The sequence below is a fragment of the Leucopleurus acutus genome, assembly GCF_964270905.1.
Source record: "Leucopleurus acutus genome assembly, chromosome: 6".
NCBI classification, from domain to species: Eukaryota; Metazoa; Chordata; class Mammalia; order Artiodactyla; family Delphinidae; genus Leucopleurus; species Leucopleurus acutus.
The window spans coordinates 91,667,031-91,691,497 of record NC_139149.1 but is presented as its reverse complement, the minus strand read 5'-3'; the positions used below and the strand labels follow the sequence as shown (position 1 = coordinate 91,691,497).

The window sequence follows — 24,467 nt, the reverse complement described above, 5'->3', positions numbered from 1 at the left end:
AGAATCGGTTCTGGTGGTGGATGACCCAGGAAGCGTGTTGTAGAGAAGATAAATCCTATTAAGCCAGCTGGGAGGAGTGAGAGCAGCTGGTCGGTCTGGAGGCTGAAACAGCTAGGAAAGGCTCAGAAAAATCTGCATTGCAGATAAGCCTCAAGGGAGACCCCTGAAACTCTTAACATCTCCCCAAGTCAGCTTCTCGCCTAAGAGCAGAGTGGCCTCAGGTGGTGTAATTTAGAATGTATATAATTTTCAGGCTTTTCTGGTGACCTTGGGTGATTTAACACAGTTCTACCTTTTGTCTTGCTGCTTTTCACCTGTCATTGTCTTTTTTGTTTTGGTGGGGTGGGGTGGGCAGAAAGGAAAGGGGCACAGTAAACAGAACTGTGCAGTACCTTCCACACTTCTTTTATAAGTCTTATTTTTTATTTAGTGTTAGGTTTTACCTTTATCAACTTTATATCACTCAGCATCAAAACAACATAAAGAACTGAGTATCCACCTTGTCTGTTAAGAAGGGGGTGGAGAAATATAAACTTGGAAAGTCATAATAATCACTACCAAATATAGAGCTTCTGCTATGTAAATTATCTTCATTAATTCCTGCAATATCCTAATGAGGTTGTTATTATCATTCCTGTTTTATACCACCGAGTCTTGATAAGTTCCCAATTTCTCATAGCTGATGATGGGCCAGATCCTGGATTTGAACCCAAGGGTATCTAACTTCAAAGTCTATACTTATTTCACTGCATTATAACCCAGCATTTGTTAAATGTCTTTTATGTGCCAGACATTCTGCTTGCAAAAGGCAATAACAGCCATAGCCTCCAGAAGTTTCTGCTCTGTTGGGATGAAGGCAATTATAATAAACAGCTTTTTAAATAGAGGCTGTTAGTATTAAAAAATAAACTTCATATTTTCTAGAATGTGTTCCCAAATAGTAATTCAAGTCTTGTATATGATCTCAAGAAAAGTAATTATTGGTAGGAGGGAGAGATGAATAGGTGGAGCACAGAGGATTTTTTAGGGCAGTGACAGTGCTCTGTATGATAAAATGATGCACATATGTCATTATGTATTTGTCAAACCCACTGAATGTACAACACCAAGCGTGAACCTTAAGGTAAAAACTACGGACTTTGGTGATTATGATGTGTCAATGTTCACCCTTGGTGAAAAATGTACCACTTTTTAGTAAGTGATGCTGATAATGGGGGAGCTATGCATGTGTGGTGGCAGGAGGTACATGGGAAATCTCTGTACCTCCCTTTCAATTTTGTTGTAAACCTAAAACTGCTCTAAAAAAAATGAAGTCTTTAAAAAAATGGGTGGGGGCAGAAAAAATAAAATAAATATCTAATTAAAAGGTGAGAGCACATGCATGGTTTGGATGACCCAGGGAATGCATGGGATTTTGATAAGTGGAACTCTGGTTGAGATGTCAGTTAGCTATGCTTTTTAGGGAAAAAGAAGAAAATAAAGGATCAGTCTGTCAGTCAGTCAACATTGTTCTTTGAGCACCTACTCTGTCCCAGTTCTTTCAGTGGGTTCTGGGGTTATGGTCAGGAATGGGACAGACACTCAATGGACATTCTAGTCTTGTGGGACAGACATGCATTAAGTTGATAAATATAAGTAAGAAATGCAGAGTGCTATGAGAGCATGTGATACACAGGCCTATATTAGACCAGAGGCTGGGAGATGGCTTAAGGCTTAACCATGAAATCTGAGACATAACTAATGAGCAGGACTTAGTAAGTAGAGGGACAGAAGAAACAGGAGTGGAATGGGAGGTGAGGAGAGTAGAGAGAGTGCTCCAGGCAAAGAAGAAAATAAGTGCAATAACCCCAAGGCAGTAAACTCAGGATGGGCTGAAGAGTCAGGCAGAGGCCACATCACGGATGGCCTTGTAGCACAGTTTATAGGTTCCTGACTTTATTATGAATACTATGGTTTTCCATACAGGCATATCATGATTATATTGTATTTTTAAAAGATACGTCCAGCTACTACGTGTATAACGGCTTGTATGGAGCAAGTGTCCACGCAGGAATCTGTCACAGTTGTTAAGATCACAGATGATGGGAGACAGACTAACACAGCCTTTGGGGATAGAGAAATGGATGGATTTGAAAACTGTTTAGGAAGTGGAACTGATGGGACTTAGTAACTGACTGGACAGGTATATTTTAGGTAGCAATTTTAATATAAACATTATTTATATAGTCAACAATAATACTTGCTAAAATGACATTTCAGAGTCTTTTTTGAAAGTAAATATAAGGTTGCAAAGTTGGTATACAAATGATGACTAGGGGGCTTCCCTGGTGGCGCAGTGGTTGGGAGTCTGCCTGCCGATGCAGGGGACACGGGTTCGTGCCCCGGTCTGGGAAGATCCCACATTGCAGCGAATTGGCTGGGCCCGTGAGCCATGGCTGCTGAGCCTGTGCACCCGGAGCCTGTGCTCCACAACGGGAGAGACCACAGCAGTGAGAGGCCCGCGTACCGCAAAAAAAAAAAAAAAAAAAAAAAAAAAGATGACTAGGTTAGGCTGTAAGTAATGGGAAGACTCCAAGTAACAGTGGCTTAAACGAAACGGAAATTCATTACAAGATTATTTCATATTCAAAATGGTTGCTGAAGCTCTAGCCATTACATATGAATTCCCACCAGCAGAAAGGAGGAAGCAGTGATGAATAGCACACTCCTTCTTTTTAAGCAGTTGAGCTAAGCTTCACATACAACTTTCATTCATATCTTTCTGTCCAGAAATTAGTCATATGGTTACACCTATATACAAGGGAGGCTGGAATTCTGGATCTTATTCTGAATGGCCATGTGATCATGAATCCTCCAAAAAGTTGGGGTCCTATTATTACTCAGGAAGAAAGAGATAATCAATATTGGGGGCAAAAGTAATCTGTACCACCGTAATTATCAGCTAAGGTCTTAGGCATGGATTAGAAAAAAAAATAAAACTCATAAATTGTACCAGGCTTTTAAAACAACAGAAAATTAAACCACATCAAAATGAACTCACTTTGAATTAGCACTATGCATTTGGCCTAAGTTGCCAAGTACAGTTTTAAACCTCAATTACAATATAGATGGGCTGGGTAAGTTAAACAGAGCTTCCCCGTCAATAAATATGGTTTCGTACTGCCACAAAGCGGACTCAGCTATGCCAATATTTGAACATAATTGTTTATGGTCTCATTTCCTTTACTTTTAATAGTGGCCATAAAAAGCCAAACAAATGCATTTTATTCACATTCCTTTGAATGAGGCCTTGAATTTAAATTATGTCACTGGATCCACTAACATTTAACTGTGGCTGGTGACTTATCCTCTACAGACATTCAACTTTGGAATAATAACTGCATGCAGAAAATGAGGATTAATAGCAGTCAGATAGCACATCGTATCTGCATCACTCAGCATACATTCACGTTGATTTATTTCATGTTTTGTCTGTTTGATGTGTTCTCAGTTTGTTTCTAATAATAAAGGCTATCAATAAGATGTTGGGTTTTAAGAATTAGGAAAAATAGTCCTTTTATCAATTATCCACAAATGGTTCCCAGTACGCTGAAGTCAAAGACTCTGTGACTCTTAACTTTCTTTCTACGTTTAATTTTTCTTAACATTTCTTTTGTTTTTACAATTAAGCCACTCTACTGTTACTGCCATTTAAAAATTTTTCCTCTTCCTGGGTGCTTCAAGTCCCAACTTCACTGAGAGAGAAGAGACTTTCAATGAACTGAAGCCATACGAAATAATATTTTTGATAGCTAATTAACAGCACTACATTATACTCATTATTACCTAAATATTCACATTATTAATTTTGTCAAGAAAAAGGATCACACAAAATTAAGTTGTACATTCTATGCTTAACCTAAAATTCACATTTGTTTAATTTAACTATGGTATTTCAACTACATTCTTGATCTACTTTTATCTTCGTCTTTCCATTAGGTAAAAAAATATATCCACGAACAACTGCTTATTTTAGTATTGCTACCAATACATAATTCCTGGTTCTTTTGCGTCGCATACAGCATTTTAGTTCTAATATCAACTTGGCATCACCTTGCAATTTCTACTGGGTAGGGAAGGGGTTTTCCTGTAACTGTGGCTAATCTCCAGGTTTGGATTTACTGGTTACTCTGGATCCTTGACAAAGTCTTCTATATAAAGATAGCTTATATTTGTTTTCTACTTTACAGCTTTCAACATGCATTCATATGTTCCATCTCAACCCTCAAAATCAGATACCATCATTATTTTATAGGAAAAAAAAGGCCCAGAAAAGGGAAATAATTTTTCCATTAGCTAGTAAATAGTAAAGGTAGAACAAGGTAACTAGCACAAAAAAGTGCAGTGTAAACATATATGGATGCTATGAAAATGATAAAAATGTTGAAAAATAATGTAACTCTAACAAAAATTTTGAAGATATTCTAGAAGTCAGAATACAGATAGGATGAGATAGAGAAAAAACACCAGGGAAACTGCTGCTAGGAGTTTCAGCAGGTCCATCCCAAGGAAACCTGGAGAAACTCCAAGCTGAAAGTCTTCAAATACAGAGTCCAAGGGGGCTGTGAGACCAATATGGCAATTCACTAAGAAACGTATTCAGAACAATTGAGACTCTTTCTCTTCTTATCCTTTGCTACTACATTTTTAGCTGATGGAAGAAGGTTTTGCCCCCAACAGTAAAAATAAAAACTAGTCTTTAATGAAAGCAGGTTATCAGTTTTGGAAACAGTTCTGGTACGGATAAACCCATGAAGAACTGAAACACATTGCGGAATTGTAGGGACCCTAACCTGCTCACTTGCTAGTTCCACCTCCATGCTCCTGCTGGGATGCCTGCTCCTGACGAAGTCAGCTCACTTACCCAGAACTTGCAGTCAGCCTTCACGGTGAGGAAACTTAGAATAGCTACCTATGATCCTCAGCCTAGTTCTTCATTCATTAAAACAAACAAACAAACAAAAACCCTTCAAATCAAGGCATCTGAGAAAAACCAGAGGCATGAATAGAAAAATACTTCTAAAAATGACTCCTGGAAATATTTTCTCCCATTCTGAGGGCTGTCTTTTCTGGGGCAAAGTGAGGGTAGCATCGACATATGTACACTACCGAATGCAAAATAGATAGCTAGTGGGAAGCAGCAGCATAGCACAGGGAGATCAGCTCAGTGCTTTGCAATGACCTAGAGACGTGGGATAGCGAGGGTGGGAGGGAGGCTCAAGAGGGAGGGGATATGGGGACATACGTATACATATGGCTGATTCACTTTGGTGTACAACAGAGACTAACACAGTATTGTGAAGCAATAATACTCCAATAATGATCTATTAAAAAACAAATGACTCCTGGAGAAACAGAGATGATTCAGGGAACAGAAGAAAACTTATAATTATAGGTGTCTTTTTCAGAGGCATGTGAAAGAATATTGCATACTTTTTTTTTAATTGCATACTTTAAAAATAAACTTCCTTCCAGAAATGAATTACAGAAAATTACCAGAGAATAAGAAAAAAATTCCTGTAAATTAACATATGATTTAAAATATATAATTAAAAAATAGAATTGGCAGGACTAAAGGCAAATAATAATTCAGCTGATTAGAAGAAGAAAAAAACTCCTTGAATGTAGAAAAAGTGAAAAAAGGGATTTTAAAAATATGTGAAAAAGGAGATGAAACAGATCAATCCAGTAAGTCCAGCATTTATATATAAGAATCCTCTAAATATGGGACAGAGGCAGAGATAACCAGAAAAAGAAGAGAGGAAAGTGTCTGTTAGTTTAAAAGATTTAAATAATTTAAAGTAATAACTAATTTTAAATAATCTTATTGTCAAATGAGATAAGTATTAAAAGACCTACATATAGACACATCCTTTTGAAATTGCACAAAACTCCTAAAATTCACTATAAAGAAAAAGAAAATCAAGGTTATTCAGAAGAATGAGAACCTGACTGATATCAGAATCCTTATCAATAACACTGGATGCTAAAATATAATAGAGCAAAACTGCAGATCTAGCCAAATTACCAATCAAGTATGAGTACTATATGAAGACATGGTTTGAGACATGTAAGAACTCAAATTTATCGATAACCTGCCATCTGTGAATAAATGCCTTTAGAAGAAGCTCCAATAAAACAGAAATGGAATATAATAAAAGATAACATGAGATAGAAAGTACAGGGACAGAGGAATATAGCCTAGAAGAAGGGTTGGGAAATTATGGCCCATGGGCCAAATACAGCCACCACCTGTTTTTGTAAATTATGTTTTATTGGAACACAGCCATGCCTATTCATTTACTTACTATCTATGTTTCCTTTGGGCTACAATGGCTGTATGATTAGCTGTAATGGAGACCGTATAGCCCTCAAAAACTAAGAGTATTTACTATCTTCCCCTTTATAGAAAAAGTGTGCTGACCTCAGTCTACAAGAAAGAAATTTGGTTGCAAGAGATTAAAGTCACTGAATCAGAATCAGAAGAGTTCTTAGAGTATAGCAATTATTAAACTGGCTTTCACTGGGATATGAGGTTGAGGATGGGTTTAGGGAAGAAGACTCTAATTTTATTTTGGTCCCTTTGTTTGGCTTGATTGTTTTTTTTTACCATGTGCAGGTATTTGATTAATTCCAAAATAATAAATTCAGCACTCATTCAAAAATATACATTGCATGCCTACTCTACGGTAAGTAGTTGTCAATGCACCGGGGAAATAGTGGACAAAGCAAAGTCCCCATACTTTTAGAATTTAAATTCGTTTGTGGGAGGAGATAGAAAACATACAATCTTGGCATTATTATTGACATTTGGAGCCAGATAATTCTTGGTTGTAAGGAGTTCATCCATCCTCATCCATTGCTAAGGATACTTAGCAGCGTCTCTGGCCTCTACCCTTTAGATATCAATAGCTCTTGTTCAGTTATGACAATCAAAAATGTCTCTGGACATTCCCAAATGAGCCCTGGCAGGGGGACAAATTATCTTTGGTTAAGAACCACTGGTACAGGGTAAAAGGTCTGGCTTTGGGGCCAGCAGACCTGGGTCTTACTTCGTCCTCCACTAATTATTAGCGATTTATCCTTGGGAAATATACTGAACTTCATTAAACCTCATTTTCCTCTTCTGTGAACTGGGGATAAAGAAACTACTGTGTGGGTGGCTTCTGCTGCTGCTTCTCCTTTTCCTTCTTCCTCCTCCTTTTCTTCTTTTTCTTCTGAAAATGTATGCCCTTGGCACATAATACACATTAAATAAATAAGAGTTATTATTATTTAATTATAATTGTAGCAATGAGGATGAGGGAGAGGAGGAGAGAAGTGTGTGGAGTGGAGTGTGTGCAAGGTTAGTGAGGGATGCAGGAGTCACCGTAGGCCTTGGATATTCGGGTGAGGGTTTAGTTATGCTCTCGCCAAAGAAGCACTGTGGTGATGGACTTGTACTATGATATGTAATGTTCTATAAAAATAACTTGGCTATGGAGCACTTGAAATGTGGTTAGTATGACTAAGGAAGTAAACCTTAATTATCTTTTGTTTTAACTAATTTAAATTTAAGTAGCTGCCTCTGGCTAGATGCTACCACATTGACCAGCACAGCTCAAGAGAGCAACACAAAGAAGAGCTTACATTACAGTTTGTCTGTGAGATGAATGGGGTGATGGTGTTCAGGGCAGGGGGAGCAGATAAAAACATTTCGGTACCTCTGGCATTGAGAGCCTGGATGAGGGTGGTGGACAGAAGAATTTGGGCAAGAGGTGGGCCACTGTAATGAGGATGTCCTCAGTGGATTCATTCCTACTGGTGCTGCCTTGAGACACTGACCTCAGCTCTGACCCTACTCAGTGGCCTCTGAGGTTATCATTTTTCTTTACATGTGCTACCCTGAGGTCAGAACTGAGATCCACAGCTTCCAGCTCAAAATTCTTCATAAGCTCTTATAATTATCCTAATATTAGGCAAAATACAATGCCTGCTTTTTAAAATGTTTTTCCATAGATCTGATTTTCTGAAGCTTTAATCATTTTCTTTGTGATCCTGGGTTCTTGCTGAGCTGTCTACCACTTGACTAAAATTCTGTGAAACTTAGAACTAAATAACGAATTCTTATTAATCTATCCCTCCATCAAACGCTTTTTAAATCAGTAAGATGACATGTTCTGTGATATATTTAGACTTAGCTCCTTTTCATACTGAAAAGTTTAAAACCATTTCAGTAAAAACTGATATTTTTTTCTAGTATTTACTGAGGTCCACGCCATGCTCATCCAGGATTCTAAAGAGCAGGAGTCTTTGGGGAGAGCAGGGAAATCCACTTAGTGGAGGTCACAGCTATCTTGGAATGGGTTATTTTAGCAGTCAAGTCAGTGCATTATTAAAATAGTCTAGATTTAGGACAATATACTCATTTATCTGTTTTGGCTGCATGGCAGTAGAAAGTAAAGGTTTCAGGGCCAGAACGAGTGTACAAGCCCAGGTTAACTATCTTCTAGTGGAGTGACTTGGGTAGGTCACTGCATTCTTTACACTTCAGTTTTCTCATCTGTAAGAAATATAACAAGATCTGCCGTTCCCATCCCAGAGATTGTTGTGAGCTTTGTGATGTCATGTATTAGAAAATGCTTTGTATCACTTAAAAAGAGGTACTGATTTTTTTCTTCTTAAAATCTAAATGCAACTTCTTAGCTGGTCACATTATTTTAACAATTTTATATTCCAAAGTCTACATCCTGGGTCTTTTTGTGAGCATAACATACAGAGTAGAACTAAAAATGCATGCACATATTAAGCTATATATTACATTTATTATGTCCCTTTGATTCACTGGACTATCCACTGTCTTGTAGAGGAAAAGTGCAGCAGTGTGACCAGAGTTATTTGAATTACTCAGGACCAAGAGTGCTTGTATGATTTAAATTTTTTTTTCATTGCTAGATCTCATATTTCCTCAAGTACCAAAAAGTGTCTTGGAAAGTCAGTTATTTTAGGGATTTCTGTCCCCAACTATTTAAAGTATTGGCAGTGTAGGTGTGCTTTTTAAGATTCTAGAATATCACAAATTCACCTGCAGCTATACCCAAAATTGTGCTAACCAGTTGCTCTTAGACACTATATGAGAAGAATCCTAAATGCCTATGTGTTGCATCTTATTCTGTATACATAACAATGAACTCTTAGCATGAGAAAATTCTACAATGAGCAAGAGAATATTTTTAAAGAAAACTAAGTACAAATATTGTTCACCTTGGAAATAAAACATAAGATCTTCCCGAAACAAAACATCATTTCCTAAATTCCTACACAATGCAAAGAAATACATGTTCATCGTAATCTGTTAAATGGAGTAGCTTTCTTTTAACAATTGCCAGATGTGGATCAATGTACTTCCGCTGCTTTAAATGGTCATAATCCAGAGTCATTAACACCAGAGAGAATCTGAAGAAAGGTTAATTCAAACCATCTGAGGCAGACCCAAGTGGAATTCACAAAAAATGACGATTGATTCAGACTTTTTTTTTTTTTTTTTTTTTTAGCGAGAGGGAGAGTTTGCATCAGAAACACCAGAGATTATCTTGCCTACTCTGAGACTCTTAACGATTGAATGAATGATGAAAGGGCACAGACACGGTATTCAAACTCTGGCAAGTTTACCAATCCCAGTTTGACTGTGCAAAGAAGACCAGCACTGTCCATTACAGAAAAACTACAGTTTCACACACACTCATTTTCTTAGCTTCAACTTGGCATATGTATTAAGGGCATTTGCTGTGTAGTCAGCAAGGAAGTACTAAGAAGTACTAAGATACCTTAAGACATGGTCTCTCTCCTCAAGGATTTTCCCCAAGTTTTCTCCTTGAAGAAATGTGTTTTTCTATTTAAGCTGACTTCTGTTCATATGAAAACGAATTTGGTATTTCCCTGGAATTTTCAATTTAAAGTTTCTAATGACACTGACCCTGCCTACTTGGCTGTTAAACACCAAATTACAAAATGACAGTGGCAAAGTCTACAGATCAGGTCATGACATGGCTTAGAGATAGAACCAGCCTTTTAAGCAAAGGATAAATGCTGGTAAGTGTGAGGATATCACAGGTGTTCAATATGCACTTAAGGTGTTTTTCCTTGGTGACGAGTATGCCGTATTTCTTTGATTTGTTATTTTCTTAGATATTGCATAGCTGAAACGTGTGCTGTGGAAGGAATCAACCAAGTAGAGGGACCCATGTTCCTGCAGCTATAAGGGAAGATTGAGAGTTACAGCCTAGCAGTGAGGCAGAAAGATGACACTCCTCCAGATGGAGTCTGTCAAGGCTTCTTGTGAACACTTAGCCCCTCTGAACACTCTAATCGTCTACAAACACATGCATCCTTCCTTCAGAGGAATGCAGTTTGCTGTCACCAACCGAAACAGTCCTCCAAAGGGAAATGATTTTGTTGGAAAAAAAAAAATGCATTCTTTAAATCAGAGACTATACTCAATAGCCTCCTGTGACTTTAAGGAGAGTCCTCCAAGGCTTGTACTAGGCTGTGTGTGGCAAGAAGACGGGATGTAAAAATTGGGAAGCTCTGCTACTAAGCACAGACGAACATAAGGGATGTGAAGAGCTAGCAGGCCAGAGAATTTAGCAGGCCAGGACTGTGCTGAACATCCAGGCAGAGAGGAGTCCAAGGAAATTATGAAGCAGGGAACAGAACTGGAGTTAAGAAACGCCCAGGGTTATATGCACTCACATCCCCAAACCTGAGCCACAGGAATCCATTATTATATGGCTTGATAAAGCATTGCGCGTGGGCGGAAAGAACGAAATGTAGCTCATTAGGACTGGTTCAATGGCTTTCATAAAATAACTGATTGGAATTGAAAAAGCTTAGAGCTAAAGAGGGACACATCTCTCTCTCACCATCAAAGAGGCTTAAAAGTATGTAGTGCTACTGCAAGAAGAGAAGGACTCACATTTGACATGCTCATAACAACAGCTCCTATCATATCAATTTTTTTTTTTGGTCTGGAAATTTGCCTTCTAACTTCTTGCTAATCAAAGCATGGTCCATGGTCCAAAAGCAACAACATCACCTGGGAGTTTGTTAAAATATAGAATCTCAGGCCCCTCCTCAGACCCACTGATTCCAAATCTTCATTTTAATAAGATCCCCAGTTGATTCATCTCTGCTGTAAAGTTTGAGACGCTTATCTCCCAGTACCTACTCTTATACCTTATCACCAATTCTCTGCAGAGCTGACTCAGTAATCTTTTAATTTTGTTTACCCACTGATTATTTCTCCTCACTAGAAAGAAAGTTCCATTAGGGAAGGAAAAGGGCATGGAATTGGTGTTAAAGAAATATTCACTGAATGAATAAGTGAATTTTCCTCCAGTCTGAGATTAAGTCTGGATGATATGTTAAGGTCCCCATATCTTTACCACTAGACAACCTCACTCTCTTTTCTTTCACTTTTATCTGTAGGGAAGATGAATTTTGCTTGCCAAGCCCAAATCCCTGTCTGTGCTCTTTATCTCCCTTCCATTAGGACCTTGCTCTTTAAGTGTGTCCTTCTTCTGCTTCCATACATAGCACACCCCCCGACCCCCTCCCCTTCAGTTTAGGACTCTCAGTGTTAGTAAGAGAAGGGGAAGTCACCGCCCTCCTTGCCTTACATATTCTCTTTCCTGAGAACCCTGGCCTTCTTAAGAATGTTTACTATTATTTTCATATCCTTATTTACTTATTTACTTCTTGAGGTCTTGTTTCTGTCCCCACAGTTTGATTGGTTTGAGTCAGACCCAGATTCAAAACTTGTCCTAAAACTTGTGCAATTCTCTCAGTCCCTAGTCCTTCATTTTTTAAGTGGAGATATAAGAATCTACATTGGAGTCACTGTGATAATTAAAGTGCCAGAGGCTGGCACATGGCAGGTGCTAAAGTAATTTTAGATTCTCTTTCTTGGAGGAAAGCTGAGGCTAATTTTGAAACCAGCAAATTATATCTGACCAGGAACTTGACAATAGAGAATACAGTGATTCTGTTGTTAGGAAATATCTATCGGAAATCACTTGAAATATCATGTAAGAGTGACATAACGAAGTATCCCATTGCACTATTGTGATGACAGTGAAAAATTAGGAACAATGGGGAATAAACATGTCCAACGTCTACAGGACAGAACATTATGCAGGTGGCAAAATGCTGTAAGAGATGAGTGGAAAAAAAGGCAGAATTCAAATTGTATGGTTCTGATCCTGATTATGTAAATTTAAATGCAATAGAGGAAAAGAAACAAGCTAAAAGGATTAGAAAATGTTAACCATAATCTCTGGATTGTGTAATTATGGATGGCTACTATTTCCTTCCTTATACTCTTCTTAATTTTATAAACTTTACAAAATGTTGATTTATTGTTTTCATAACAGAAAACATAACATAAATCCAGCAGTCTTTTATTTATTCTCATTCTTCAATTTTTCTGGAGAATTTGCATTCTAGCCTTGTTTTCTGTTACTTCAACTATCTTCTTTTTTTCTTTGCTTTAAAAAAAAAAAAAATCTTCCTTGAACTTTGTCAACCCATCCCTCATTCTGCATCCTAAAGGTGAATGCTATCAAGAATTTCCTCTCTGGTCCTCTTCTCATCTTTCTTGATAATGTCATCCACTTCCTATTTCCCTCATTTCTCTTCTCAGCTTTGGATCTACATGTTCTGCAATCTACTAGACCAGTCCACCCACATCCAGCCATCATGGCCTAAACTGGCCTCTTCATTTTATTCACTCTCTCACTCATTTATTCAACATGTATTGGCTGTCTACTACGTGCTAGGCTATCTGCTAGAGACTAGGGATATGATAAAGATAAAAGGGGGGCTCTTTCCTCAAGCAACTTTTACCTACCTTTCTCCCCTGATTTTTCCAGCTGTCAAATTCAAATGTTAGAGTCACCATTGAGTTCTTCTGCTTTTCATCCCTCCTACCAATCAAGAGGTTGCTATTCTCAGGGTATAAATTTGAGTTCAGAAACAACTTTCACTTTCGTGACCTCTTCTTTAGTGCCCACTGTCAACACCCTCTTTGAGCCTTTATTTTTTCCTGGATTATCCTATGACAGTTTCCAAAGTGATGCTTTCTTCAATATGCTCTCACACACAACCCTGTCATATACAGAGCTATAAAATAAGTCCTGTGAAAACACAGTGTAGGTAATTGAGGTCTCCTATCCAGAATACAGTCAATAGATTTTCAGTGAATACTGAAAAGAACTCCTCAACTTGGCATTTACAGTCCTCTTTCAATGTATTAGGTTGAACTGAATGAAATATTTATTTTGTAGTTCAAAAAGGGTAGAATATTCGGCATTCCTAATAGTAGGAATATTAGGCATGGTACAACCTAACAGTATTCACGTATATTTCCATCCTTATCTTCTAAGAATCCCCTTCTTTTGCCCTGCATTCCAGAATATAAATGGGATCAGTCTATGCTTTTCTTGCATGTTCACTTCCTTTGGATCCTTTGCTAATGCCGTTTGTTCTTCTCAGAGCTCCTCCAGGCATTATCTCTCCCTTGAATATTTCTATTCATCCCTAAGTTCCACCTCAAAAGACTCATCCTCCACTGTTGAGTCTCTTCTCAACTGTTAGTAATCCTGCCCTGCAATGAGCCTGGGTGCTACTTCCTGGTTTTAATCCGCTGCACCCAGCAGAGCTCAGAAGGTGTTCTCTTGTATATACTCCCTCTACTCCCTTAGACCATCCTAATACATATTTGTGTAATTGTTAGTGCCCTCAGTTGTTTTTCTGGGTTAGTGAGTTGTACTTTAAGGGCGCATGCGCATTTTCACACTGTTTTCTGCTTCTTTATCCATTTTGGCCGTATGAAACTTCGGCCATGATTTCAATTAAAAAAAATAAAAGCCTTTGCAAGATATGGCATCAGTTATACTATTTAGCACTTGAATTTTCTGGCTAATTTTCTTATATAGATGATGCAATTCAGTAATATGACTTCATTGTAATGACATAGGAGATATTTTATGAATCCACTTATTTCAAAACTAATTTATCTCTGACATTCTTCTTTTAAGAATAAAAATCCTCAGGTTAAATATAAAATATATATTTAAAATATAAAATATACCAGAGCTTGAACATTACAGTTAAGTATTTGAAGATGTATTCACTCCTACCTTATATATATATAAACAAGAATCTACAAGCATACTGTTTTAACCTTATTTCAGTAACATATATTTCATGTGCATAATAAAACATTAAAATGATGATTATGAGCCAAAAAATCTACTAGAAAAAAATGTAGTATTCTGTGATTAATATGAAGGACTTTGGGCCAGACTTGCATTGACTGTCCAATTGGAATCTCAGTTCATTCATAATATGGAGACCATACCCATCTCCCCGGATTGTAGAGAGAGTTAAAATGTAGTAACATATGTTAGGATATTATCTAGCACATAGTTAATAACAAAAATTATAGTTTTATTAATAAAAATAAATGACAAGAATAGCATTCCCTAAAGCTATTATGATTCTAGAAGTTTCCTTACAGATTATATATATGTATATAAGCATATATATATAAAATGATGTCATACTTAGTAGTCCATAATAAGCAACGAAGCGTTTAAGAAGATTATGACATCATTCCTAGTATTACATTGAGAGAGAAAGAGAACAGCCTCCCCGCCCCGTCTGCTGCAGCAAAATTTTGGCTGAAGACATGAAGAGCAGTAAACAATGCCAAGCCTGGGAGTAGTATTTAGGAAGCGTCCATAAGGCAAAACTCATACTGCAGTTTGGCGTCTTTCCCTTAGCTGGTGAAAGTGAAAGGGGACATTTCAAAAATTCTTTCCATCTTAACCTAAGACCGGAAAAACCCTTTTGCATATAGCCTGAAGAAATTTTGGCACGTGGTTTGCCTGATTTTCTACCTGATATTAATTATCTAATTAATTTGATTAATTAGAAACATATAATGAATATTTGGGGTAACTGAAAAAAAATGGACCAAATGTCTGTTTTAGAGTCTGTAATCTCATGAAAAACAAGAACAAAAAAGTAATGGGGGGAAATATCGACGAAGTCATTTATCCATCAAATAATTAAATAAATATTTACTGAACTCCTGCTGTTGTCCAGGGACTATTCTATATGCTGAAGATTTCAGTGAAAAAAATCAGTAAAGGAATTTACTAATGTCAAGACGATATTGATTAGAAAAACCATGATACAGGTCCCTGACCCTCTGAGAGTCCAATAGCCAAATTCTATTTTGATTTGACAATGTAACAGACTATTTGAATAAACCCTGATTTATTACACAAAATCTATTAACAAACCACAAGATGAATTTTAAAATGGTCCTAGAAAATCTAGGAATCAAGAAACTTTTGATGAGGTAATATGCCACTTCTCTAATACCCAGATAAATCGTAACAAAGCTGATTAATGCCTATTGACAATATACTGAATACATTTTTTAGTGGTTAAATAACAGCTTCATCCTTTTCCAATTCACGTAAATACCCCAAAGTTCAAAATTAATATAGTGAGTTGCTAAATGAGTCTGAAGATCAGGAAACAAACAGTTTCTCACCTGAAATATATCCTGTAGAAATTTAGTTAGATGGTAAAATACCAAATATATATATATAACCAAATATGAAATGTTTTCACTTACTCTGAGTGAAACCTAGAAAGAGAGAATGGTCCTAAGGGTTTTATAGTATCCAAGAGGAATAGTAAGTCCTGTTTGGAAATTTCATACATGATTCCACTGAGAAATTTCTGAGGAAAAAAACACAATCTATTTCACATATCTCTGAGACTAGCCTATTAGATTTTGTTCAATATCTGAAATAATGCAGTTTCCTTTTTTAGAACACACAGATTTATTTTAATGAATTCATTCTCCTGTGCAAAAATATTATGTGACGCTGCCTACACTCTGGAAGGGGCGGGGGTGACAGTGGCATCTGCACCTTCCTTCTCTCCCACAATAACTACCCACCGCAGCAAGGCTCTTAATAAGTGCTTGTGGAATGAATAAATTAAGGCTCTCATAATTACACATTGCGGAGAAAATTAAATAAGCACAATGCGTTCATCTCCTTCAACTGCTACAAATATTCACACTCACAGGTGTACACTTGCATACTTCTGGTATTTCAAGATCATTTGTTAAACATTAGCCATTTTTTAAGTACATTTAAGAAAACAAACCTTACTGCATAAAATATTTTGGACTGATACTCGAGGTGAATGCCAAGGAAAGACTTAAAAGATGTATTGATCTTCTCAGCAAGGTGGAAAATGTCTTCTGTTTTTTAAAAGGCAAATTACAAATATTGGTTTTACTGACATGAGCATATGTTCAAGTCAAAGATCATCATAAAGAATTAACAATCCCATAATTGGCATCTCCGATCAATATATATCCTGATGTTGAATTTGAAGATTAATATTTTTCACATAAGGCATAAGGCCCAGGATCAATGATTCAACTGCTTTCACGGCAAGATGAAAGATTACTTTCTTATGCTGTCAATGCTAAATAAAGCATATGTAAAATCGGTTCTTTCAATAACGAACAACCTCAACCTTTAAATATATACAGTGCTGAAGACTAAAGCATCAGTGAAGAAGTTACAATATTTTATTCGCAAAACCCAACAATACTGAGTCATCCCTGGGCTTTCGTCTCTAGTGCTCATTCTACCTGGGAAGGGCAAGCCATTTTATTTAGCCATTTAAAAAATATCACTTACTAGCAGGATTCCCTCAGATAAAATCATTACTTAGCACATTTCTCTTAAATTCAAATTATTTAATTTTTCATTAAGAGAGAATTTTGGATATTTTTTAAAGCTGTTACAGTGATAAAAATCCCTAAAAAAGCCAGAAATATTGATATTTGCTAACAACTTGCAGCACAGACAAAAAGCATAATTCTTTAGACATCTTAGAATCAAAATAGCCTTGGACAATGGCATTCTCGGCATAGCAAATCATACATGCTATAGACAATGATCAATGTAGGCTTAAGGATAAAAGACCAACCATAGAGAGATTAATTTAAATAAAACATTCCAAATCTTCCCTCATTTTCCCTCATTTAAACACCCAAACAAAACATGTGGTACCTTTTACTTTTCTGAATGAGTAGTTTCCAATCAATGTTTCCTCGGTTAGAGACAACAAGCTGAAGAACCTACCGAAACGAAACAAAAGAAAAAAATTCATATATAGATTTATTAGCTAAATATTGAAAACTGTAACTCACCAGCAAGCAAACGCATTCGTATATCCAGATAATAAATCTACGTCTTGAGATCTGTAGCACAAAAAATGCAGTACTTGAATTTTTAGAAAGCCCAGTAAGGAATTTAAAAGCATTTTACTGTGAGATCACATATAGCAGATGCTTTGAAAAATGGATTAAAAAGAAAACAAAATAAAATGTAAAAATACCCAAACCATTACCAGAGCATATGCAGCGATACCACCCAAGTCTAGCCTTTGAGAATTGCTGCAGAATCCTTCTCCCCTAGCATTATCTCCGCGGGCTGGCTCAGGCTCTCTAGTTCCAGACAGACGCAGTCTGCAAACCACCAGCTCCTGTCTGTGTGTGTCGGGGAAAGGGAAGCTGCAAATTAGAAAAAGTCCCCGCAGTGGCGAAAAGGAAAATAAGGCGAGTGGGAGAGGGTGAGAGAGCTCACTAGCCTCAGAATTTTCGAGAATGATGACAAGCCACCCAGTTCCGCCATCATTCACTGACAATAAGATGTAGCCCTGGCATATGATTTAGAGGTTTGCATAGGGGCTTCTGGTATCAAATGCCTGACAGGCATCTTAATTGCCTCCATCCAAGTGTGTCCCCAGGAGTCGAGTCTATAAGCCTATGAATGTCATCATCTGTTCTCCTTTGTGTTAATGCCAGACACATACACACACACACACACACACACACCATACTTAAATAGAGAAACCATTTTCCGGCATATAGGATTACAAAGAAGTTGGGCTACATAAACTAGACATGACATGGGAATTTTTATTATCTGCATTCATGGCATCAGAGATTTTTGAGGTTTTGTCATTAGCAGAAAATTACAATATTTTTTGAAACTGAGTATCACATATTGCTTATTTATATTCCAAATAAATAACTGTGCTCATTAGAGAAATGTTTATATTTATGTATATATTTTAATGGAAAATTCAATCCCCTTGTAACTGTGATAATTACGCACTTGGCAATGGTTTCCTTACAAGGGAGAATGCAGCAAAAAACAAAGAGAATTAGGAAACCAGGGTTGATGTGTGATTTCTGGGGGCAATCTATTTTATTCCCTTCACATAAAAAAGCAAAAAAGAGGTAGCAACCAGCTTGAGTATCGAGACTTTACAGTCCCTGAGGACCAAGACAGGGAATTGAATCTCTGACATAATCAGTATCCCCTTTATGTTAGTAACTGAAAGTAACAGTTGATATCCCAGTTTTACAGTGCCCCTTATGTAGGGAGGTTAAGTATGGAATAATTCCCTGCATTTATTTCCTGGACAAAAGGGATGGGGAAAATGTTAATAAATAAATTAATTTTTACAGCATTCTTAGCTCCCTGCATCAGTGAATGTAGCAAAATGCCAAGTGTACCAAAAGGGCCGGCTGTGAAGAAGACTGCTGGGAGGGAGCATCACCATGGTTACCGGAAACAGAAAGTAGGAAAAAAAACAAGGTGATGATAGAGAAGATGGAAGGAGACTACAGTGGAGGAAATTCAGAGACAGAATGACATGCTTCATTTTCTTCTTTCTGGAAACAACTTGTCTATCAGTTTTATATTAGATTTCAAATGCATTAGGATGAATCTGCATTCTCTATCAGCCACCTTTCTTCTCTACTTTTTGATCACTAGCTAATTTTGCTTTCATAAGTTTGGTTCTTTTGTATGACACGGATCCTGACACTCCTTGCCTCTGACCCTCTCCTGGATTGATGGACACCTCTGAACCTAGTCCACACCCTCTGCCTCACAGTTGTGAAAGCTGAGGCCCAGGGAATCTGACCAAGGTCACAAAACTGACAGGAGATCCAACAGAGACACCATCCCAGGTTCCTGGTTTGGGTCCCCTGTTTTTCTTCTCTCACCAAGTGACTTTCTTTATGTGCTCTCTTCCATTCTGTTTGCAAGCACAACAAATTCCAGAAACACCCTTTGTCTTTGATTTTCTAAGCCTTCTTCTATTTGTTAAAGCAGAGATCTTCCGCTTTAAAATTATGCATTGCAATTAATCCGAGGACTAGCTTTGTTTAATAGCTGTGCTGTGCTGTACTGTACTGGACGTCTGGAGAATCTGGGGTAATTATGTCACTGCTTTTCTTTCATTTCCAGTCTGGCAGTCAGATTGGCATGATCGCCCTTTTGTGAACCTATCTTGTAGAGCCTGAACTTAATCAGCATTTACTAGGCACTCCATCCTCCCTGGCATCATTCTTTCTGCAAGCATGAAATCGGGCAATCGAATTGAATCAGCCTCCCAATGTTCTTCCTAGTTATAGACAATGTGAACCTTCCTGGGGTTACCCAAATAATGAAGCTGCAAAATTTAAAAAAAAAAAAAAAAAAAAATCACTCAAAGCAACCACTGGGGGGCGTATTTCTGTTCTACTTAGTAAAAAATGTGAGTAGGATTTTGACCTTGATGTTTTACTGCTTTTATTTCCTTTATAAAATGTTCTTTCGATATTTGGTTCTTATGACTCATTACTTTTAGGTTAACTCATTGATAAGTAGAGCCATATTGCCTTTTTTGATGTTTAATATACAGCTGCTGCCACCACTATTACCCTCTGTCCCCAGTTGTCATCTATAAAATAAATTAGTCACAGTAAAAAAAAATATATGATTACCCTAGGTAACAATTACAAGAGATTTCAGGTTTCAGTGAATCCTACATAGTGGTTAGGATTCTTTTCCCCTCAAAAGTATCCTTTTAAATATGATCTTTCTATTAAACGTCTATTTTTTTTTCAGTGATTTTGGACATGAAGGTTATTTTTCAAAGCAAATGTTTTGTTTTAATATGCTGTCCTCTATTGTTCACTTCTGAGCATAAAAAACGATACACAAGACTGTCATTTCTTGAAACATGAATCATATTTTATCAAGACCTCATAAAGCACACACAGTGGTCTTGGTCAGTTTAAAAATTAGCTCAGCTTCCAAACATATTTGATACTCCTCGGGAGTCATTTAATATTTGGAGATACCTGGTTCAATCAACGAGAATGAGTCTAGCACCCTTTGTCAGCTCATTTAACCAATTTTAATGGCACACACACATATATTTCAGACACCTGATAGGTTTTACGTATGGGAAAAAAAGAGAACAACATTCCTCCTCAAGGAACTTCAATTATACTGAGTGGAACACAGAAGTAAACAGAAATCTAAGTTCACAGTTCTTTTTCTCACTTTGATGAGACACGATGTCTCTGCCACTCTGGTATATCTGCTTTATCTCAGGTCCTGATCTTTATGAATCCCCTGATCCCAAATTCAGTTAGCTCACCCCTGTGGCTCTTCTGGAAGACTCTTGGTTTTGTTCCTTAAGTGTACTAGTCTGAATTTCTTAAGCACTTTAGGAGAGGATAATGGAGGTACTTTTTCCTTACGTCCTTGAAGCCTTTGGTCATATCAGTTTCCCAGCTAGGGCTTTCATACCTTGCCCATTAGTGCCCACCATAACCAATAGTTTATTTCAGCAATAGTCTACTGTTTTTTCTCCAACCCCCATCTTGTGCTTCCTTTTTAGTCCATTTAAAGTTCTGTCCTCTTTTATAATGGCTTCCAGAACTCTCCCAGGATACAGTGCCACAAAGCTCTTTCCTTCCTCTGAATCACCATGATATCAAAAAAAAAAAAAAAAATCACTGTGATGCTATAATGCCTGGTATTATATATGACCTCTGGCTGGTCTTCAGTTGTGTATACTCAGTTATTCTGGTATTGACCAATTAAAAAGGCATAAGATATGCTTCTCATATAAATTATTAAGTTCCTATAATGTGCCAACCTCTTTGAACACATTATTTTATTCAACAACTCTGTTAGGAACCTCCTTTTCACAGTTGAGGAAACAGGTCCAATTAGGTTTAGTTAAATGCTAAGGACACACAGCTGGTAAGTGGTGGAGCAGAAATTCAGTCCCTGGACTTCTGAGCTAATTAGGTTGTAATTCAGCTTAACACTTCTAAGGTATCAGAATAGGAGAGATAAATTAAACATAGAATTAAGACTTTTCCATTTTTCTAGGACAGGTACTTAAGACAGACTATGTATTGCTCTAGGTGTGCATGAAAGAGATAGTAGCAGAAACAAGAATTTTTACTTTCAGGATTATTTCAAATTCCATCAGTTCATATTTAAATGATGTATAGTGTGAACACAAACATTCCTATAGCTGAGGAAGACATGGTAATTTTATTTACTACTATCTGGTCTATTCTTGGCAGAGTATACAGAGCCACATGCATGGGATACATGCTCATGTGTTTTTAAAAAACTTCATTGTTTGACAATTTGAGTTTATTGTGTATGTTTTTAAACATCTTGTTGCAATTAACCTATGTCTAAGAAGCACAGATTATAATAAAAAAATACCTGTCTCACCTAGTCAATCACTACCCTCATTTCATTATATCAAGTTAGAAATAATCAAATACCATGGTGAATCTTAAAGGTTACATCAGAGAACATTATATCAACACCATATTATATAATGCCTGCCTTATTTAAATTGAATTTATTTAGTCAGATTTTGGCTGTGGACACTTTTCTTCCAAATAACTCCATTCCCTCCCTCAAGCCTTTCCTCAAACATTATCTTCTCAAGGACGCTTAACCTAACCATCCCATTTAATACTGCACTCTGCAATTTCCATTCTTTTTATTTTTATAATTAAAAAAAATTTTTAAACATCTTTATTGGAGTATAATTGCTTTACAATGGTGTGTTAGTTTCTGCTGTATAACAAAGTGAATCAGCTATATGTGTACATATATCCCCATATCTCCTCCCTCTTGCATCTCCCTCCCACCCTCCCTATGCAATTTCCATTCTTAACCTCCTTTATCCTATTTTGTACAATACTTATCATTGTCTAATATACTATGTAATTTACTTATGTTTATTCTTTACTGTCTTCTCTCCTCATTCACTTGTAATCTCCATGAAGGCAAACTCTTTGCCCGTTCTGTTCACTAACGTATCCCAGGTACCTAGAACTGGGCCTGGTACATAACTGGTACACAATAAATATTCATTGAGCTCACGCCTATATGAATAAATAATTAAAATTATAACACTAAAACTCATGTAAAAAGCATGAATTACTTCCTAAAATTTCTGAATTCTGAGCTCATCAGTGGAGGACATTCAGTTTCAGAAATCACTAGACAAAACTCACGGTTTTAAGTATTTCATTTAGTTTATGTCTTGGTTAACAAACATACAAGTTTTAGGCTTTTCATCTTTGGCACATTTATAGCCATTTTGAGCACATCTCTCTTTTTACTTCAGATGTTTAAAAATATTTATTATCTATGTGTTTATTATTGATTTGTACAAAAATTCTTCTAGCAATTTTTTTATTTGCTTGTGAATCCTTACTTATAACTTGCATATTTATCTTCATCTTTCCAATCACCTAAAAGTTGATACAAACTGCTTCCTTTCACTACTGGAGATACAACCAGCCTGTGGGGAAACCATATTTACCGGAGAAATGGGCAAGCCATGAAAGAAAATTATAAGAATTAGCGTTGAGGAATTCTCACTTAATAAAATTGTAATCTAACAGTCAGTCAAGCAGAATCATCTTTAGGAATTATGAATTGCTTGGCGGATCTTCCTGGAAGCAGGAGATGGACCTTCATTTTATCTAATGTCTCCACAAGTGGGACCATTACAGTTTAATGGAAGACTGGATAAGGACACAAAATCAGATGCTGCAAAATCAAATGCTGCGTTGCTTGACATTAGATCTAAAATCCTGATTCGTTTTTGAAAACTGCTAAAAGGAGTTATTTTGTTTACTACTCTCCAAGCTTTGAAGACTGTTACCTCAATATTCTAAATCTCTGTCATTCCTTCAATACTCAGCAACCTCAGAGAACTGGAGAACTAGCAGTAATTGAGAGGTAAGCTAGGGCCAATCCATCTGAGTTAGGCAGTCTTTAACCTGAACATCACTAGATTATTCTGAAAAGGTTTAAATTCTGCAAGCTCCTACAGCATTTTTTTTTGCAGTGTTCAGTATTTCCAGTTCAAATCATAAAACGTCTGCTGTGATGGTTTAATAAATGCAATGTCATATGTGAAATGATTTCTGAAAATGTATATATTACAGGAATTTATTTCGTGAACAGCCAAAATCCACATTCTGAAAATTCATGAAGTCCATACTTATTCTCCCTGCTGTTTAGGAGAGAGTAGACGTTAAGGTGATCGCCAACAAGAAATACATATGAAATTTCTTAGTCCCTGTCATTCCTCTTCCTCTAGTCCTTGTACCAGGGGTACATTAGAGATGGGAGGAGAGAATTAAGGGATACGGGTATATAGTTACACACAGGTTAAATAAAACAGCTTGTCAGAACTACATACACTTTGACTGTTTAGAATATGTTCAATGGTATATCTAAAAGTGCACTAAGGTCCTAAATCTTCCTATTGATTGGAACCAAAAAATATAATGATGGATACCAAATCCCTGTGTGAAAAGAAAGAACTGTAATGTAGAGTGGGGGCACTTTTATGTTTCATCCTATCATCAGATTTCTAAGCTACAAAAGACATACTGACTTTTAATTTCAAAGGAAATATTATACATGATCAATGTCTAAAAATGAATATTCTTTCCCAACTGTACCATCAAGTTGGCTAGAAACAGTTCATGTGGGAAGCATCCTATATAGCAATGTTTGAAATTACATTATATTTATACTATCGTTTTTCCATAGTTTTGTGGCTTTTTTTCCCTCTTTTGCTTCTAATAGCAAACCTATAATTGAAGAAATAAGAGTGTTTTATTTAATACTCCAGAAAAAATAACTCAAGATTTTTTTTCTAGACGTTTTCCATCTACTGTGACTTATTTTTCAAGTGGATTGTGACAATATGCTGTTTGCAAAGGTAGCCATTGTAAATACCTGGGCCAACAAATGTGTCTGGGAGAGAAATTTCCACATCCCTAAGACCCCTAAATGTTTTTTCTTAAACTGCCGCATTCTTATTGTTTTTTTTCCCTTCCTTTCTAATTCTTTATGTTTTGCCTACCCCTTCCCAACTCTTCCTTCTCCTTTTACCCAAAAGTCAGGGGGAGCATGGTCAAGGAAACAGGAAAATATTTAAGG

The 24,467-nt window shown here is 36.8% G+C and overlaps 1 protein-coding gene across 1 annotated transcript in view; it reads right to left on the bottom strand.

Moving 5' to 3' along the window:
- The window catches only part of MAP2 (microtubule associated protein 2), a gene marked incomplete at its 3' end in the record, with an annotated part of 271,023 nt that overhangs the window by 123,877 nt on the left and 122,679 nt on the right, over positions 1–24,467 (bottom strand). Inside the window, exon 2 of the mRNA XM_082841679.1 lies at positions 17,190–17,257. The remainder of the gene's footprint in view (positions 1–17,189; positions 17,258–24,467) is intronic.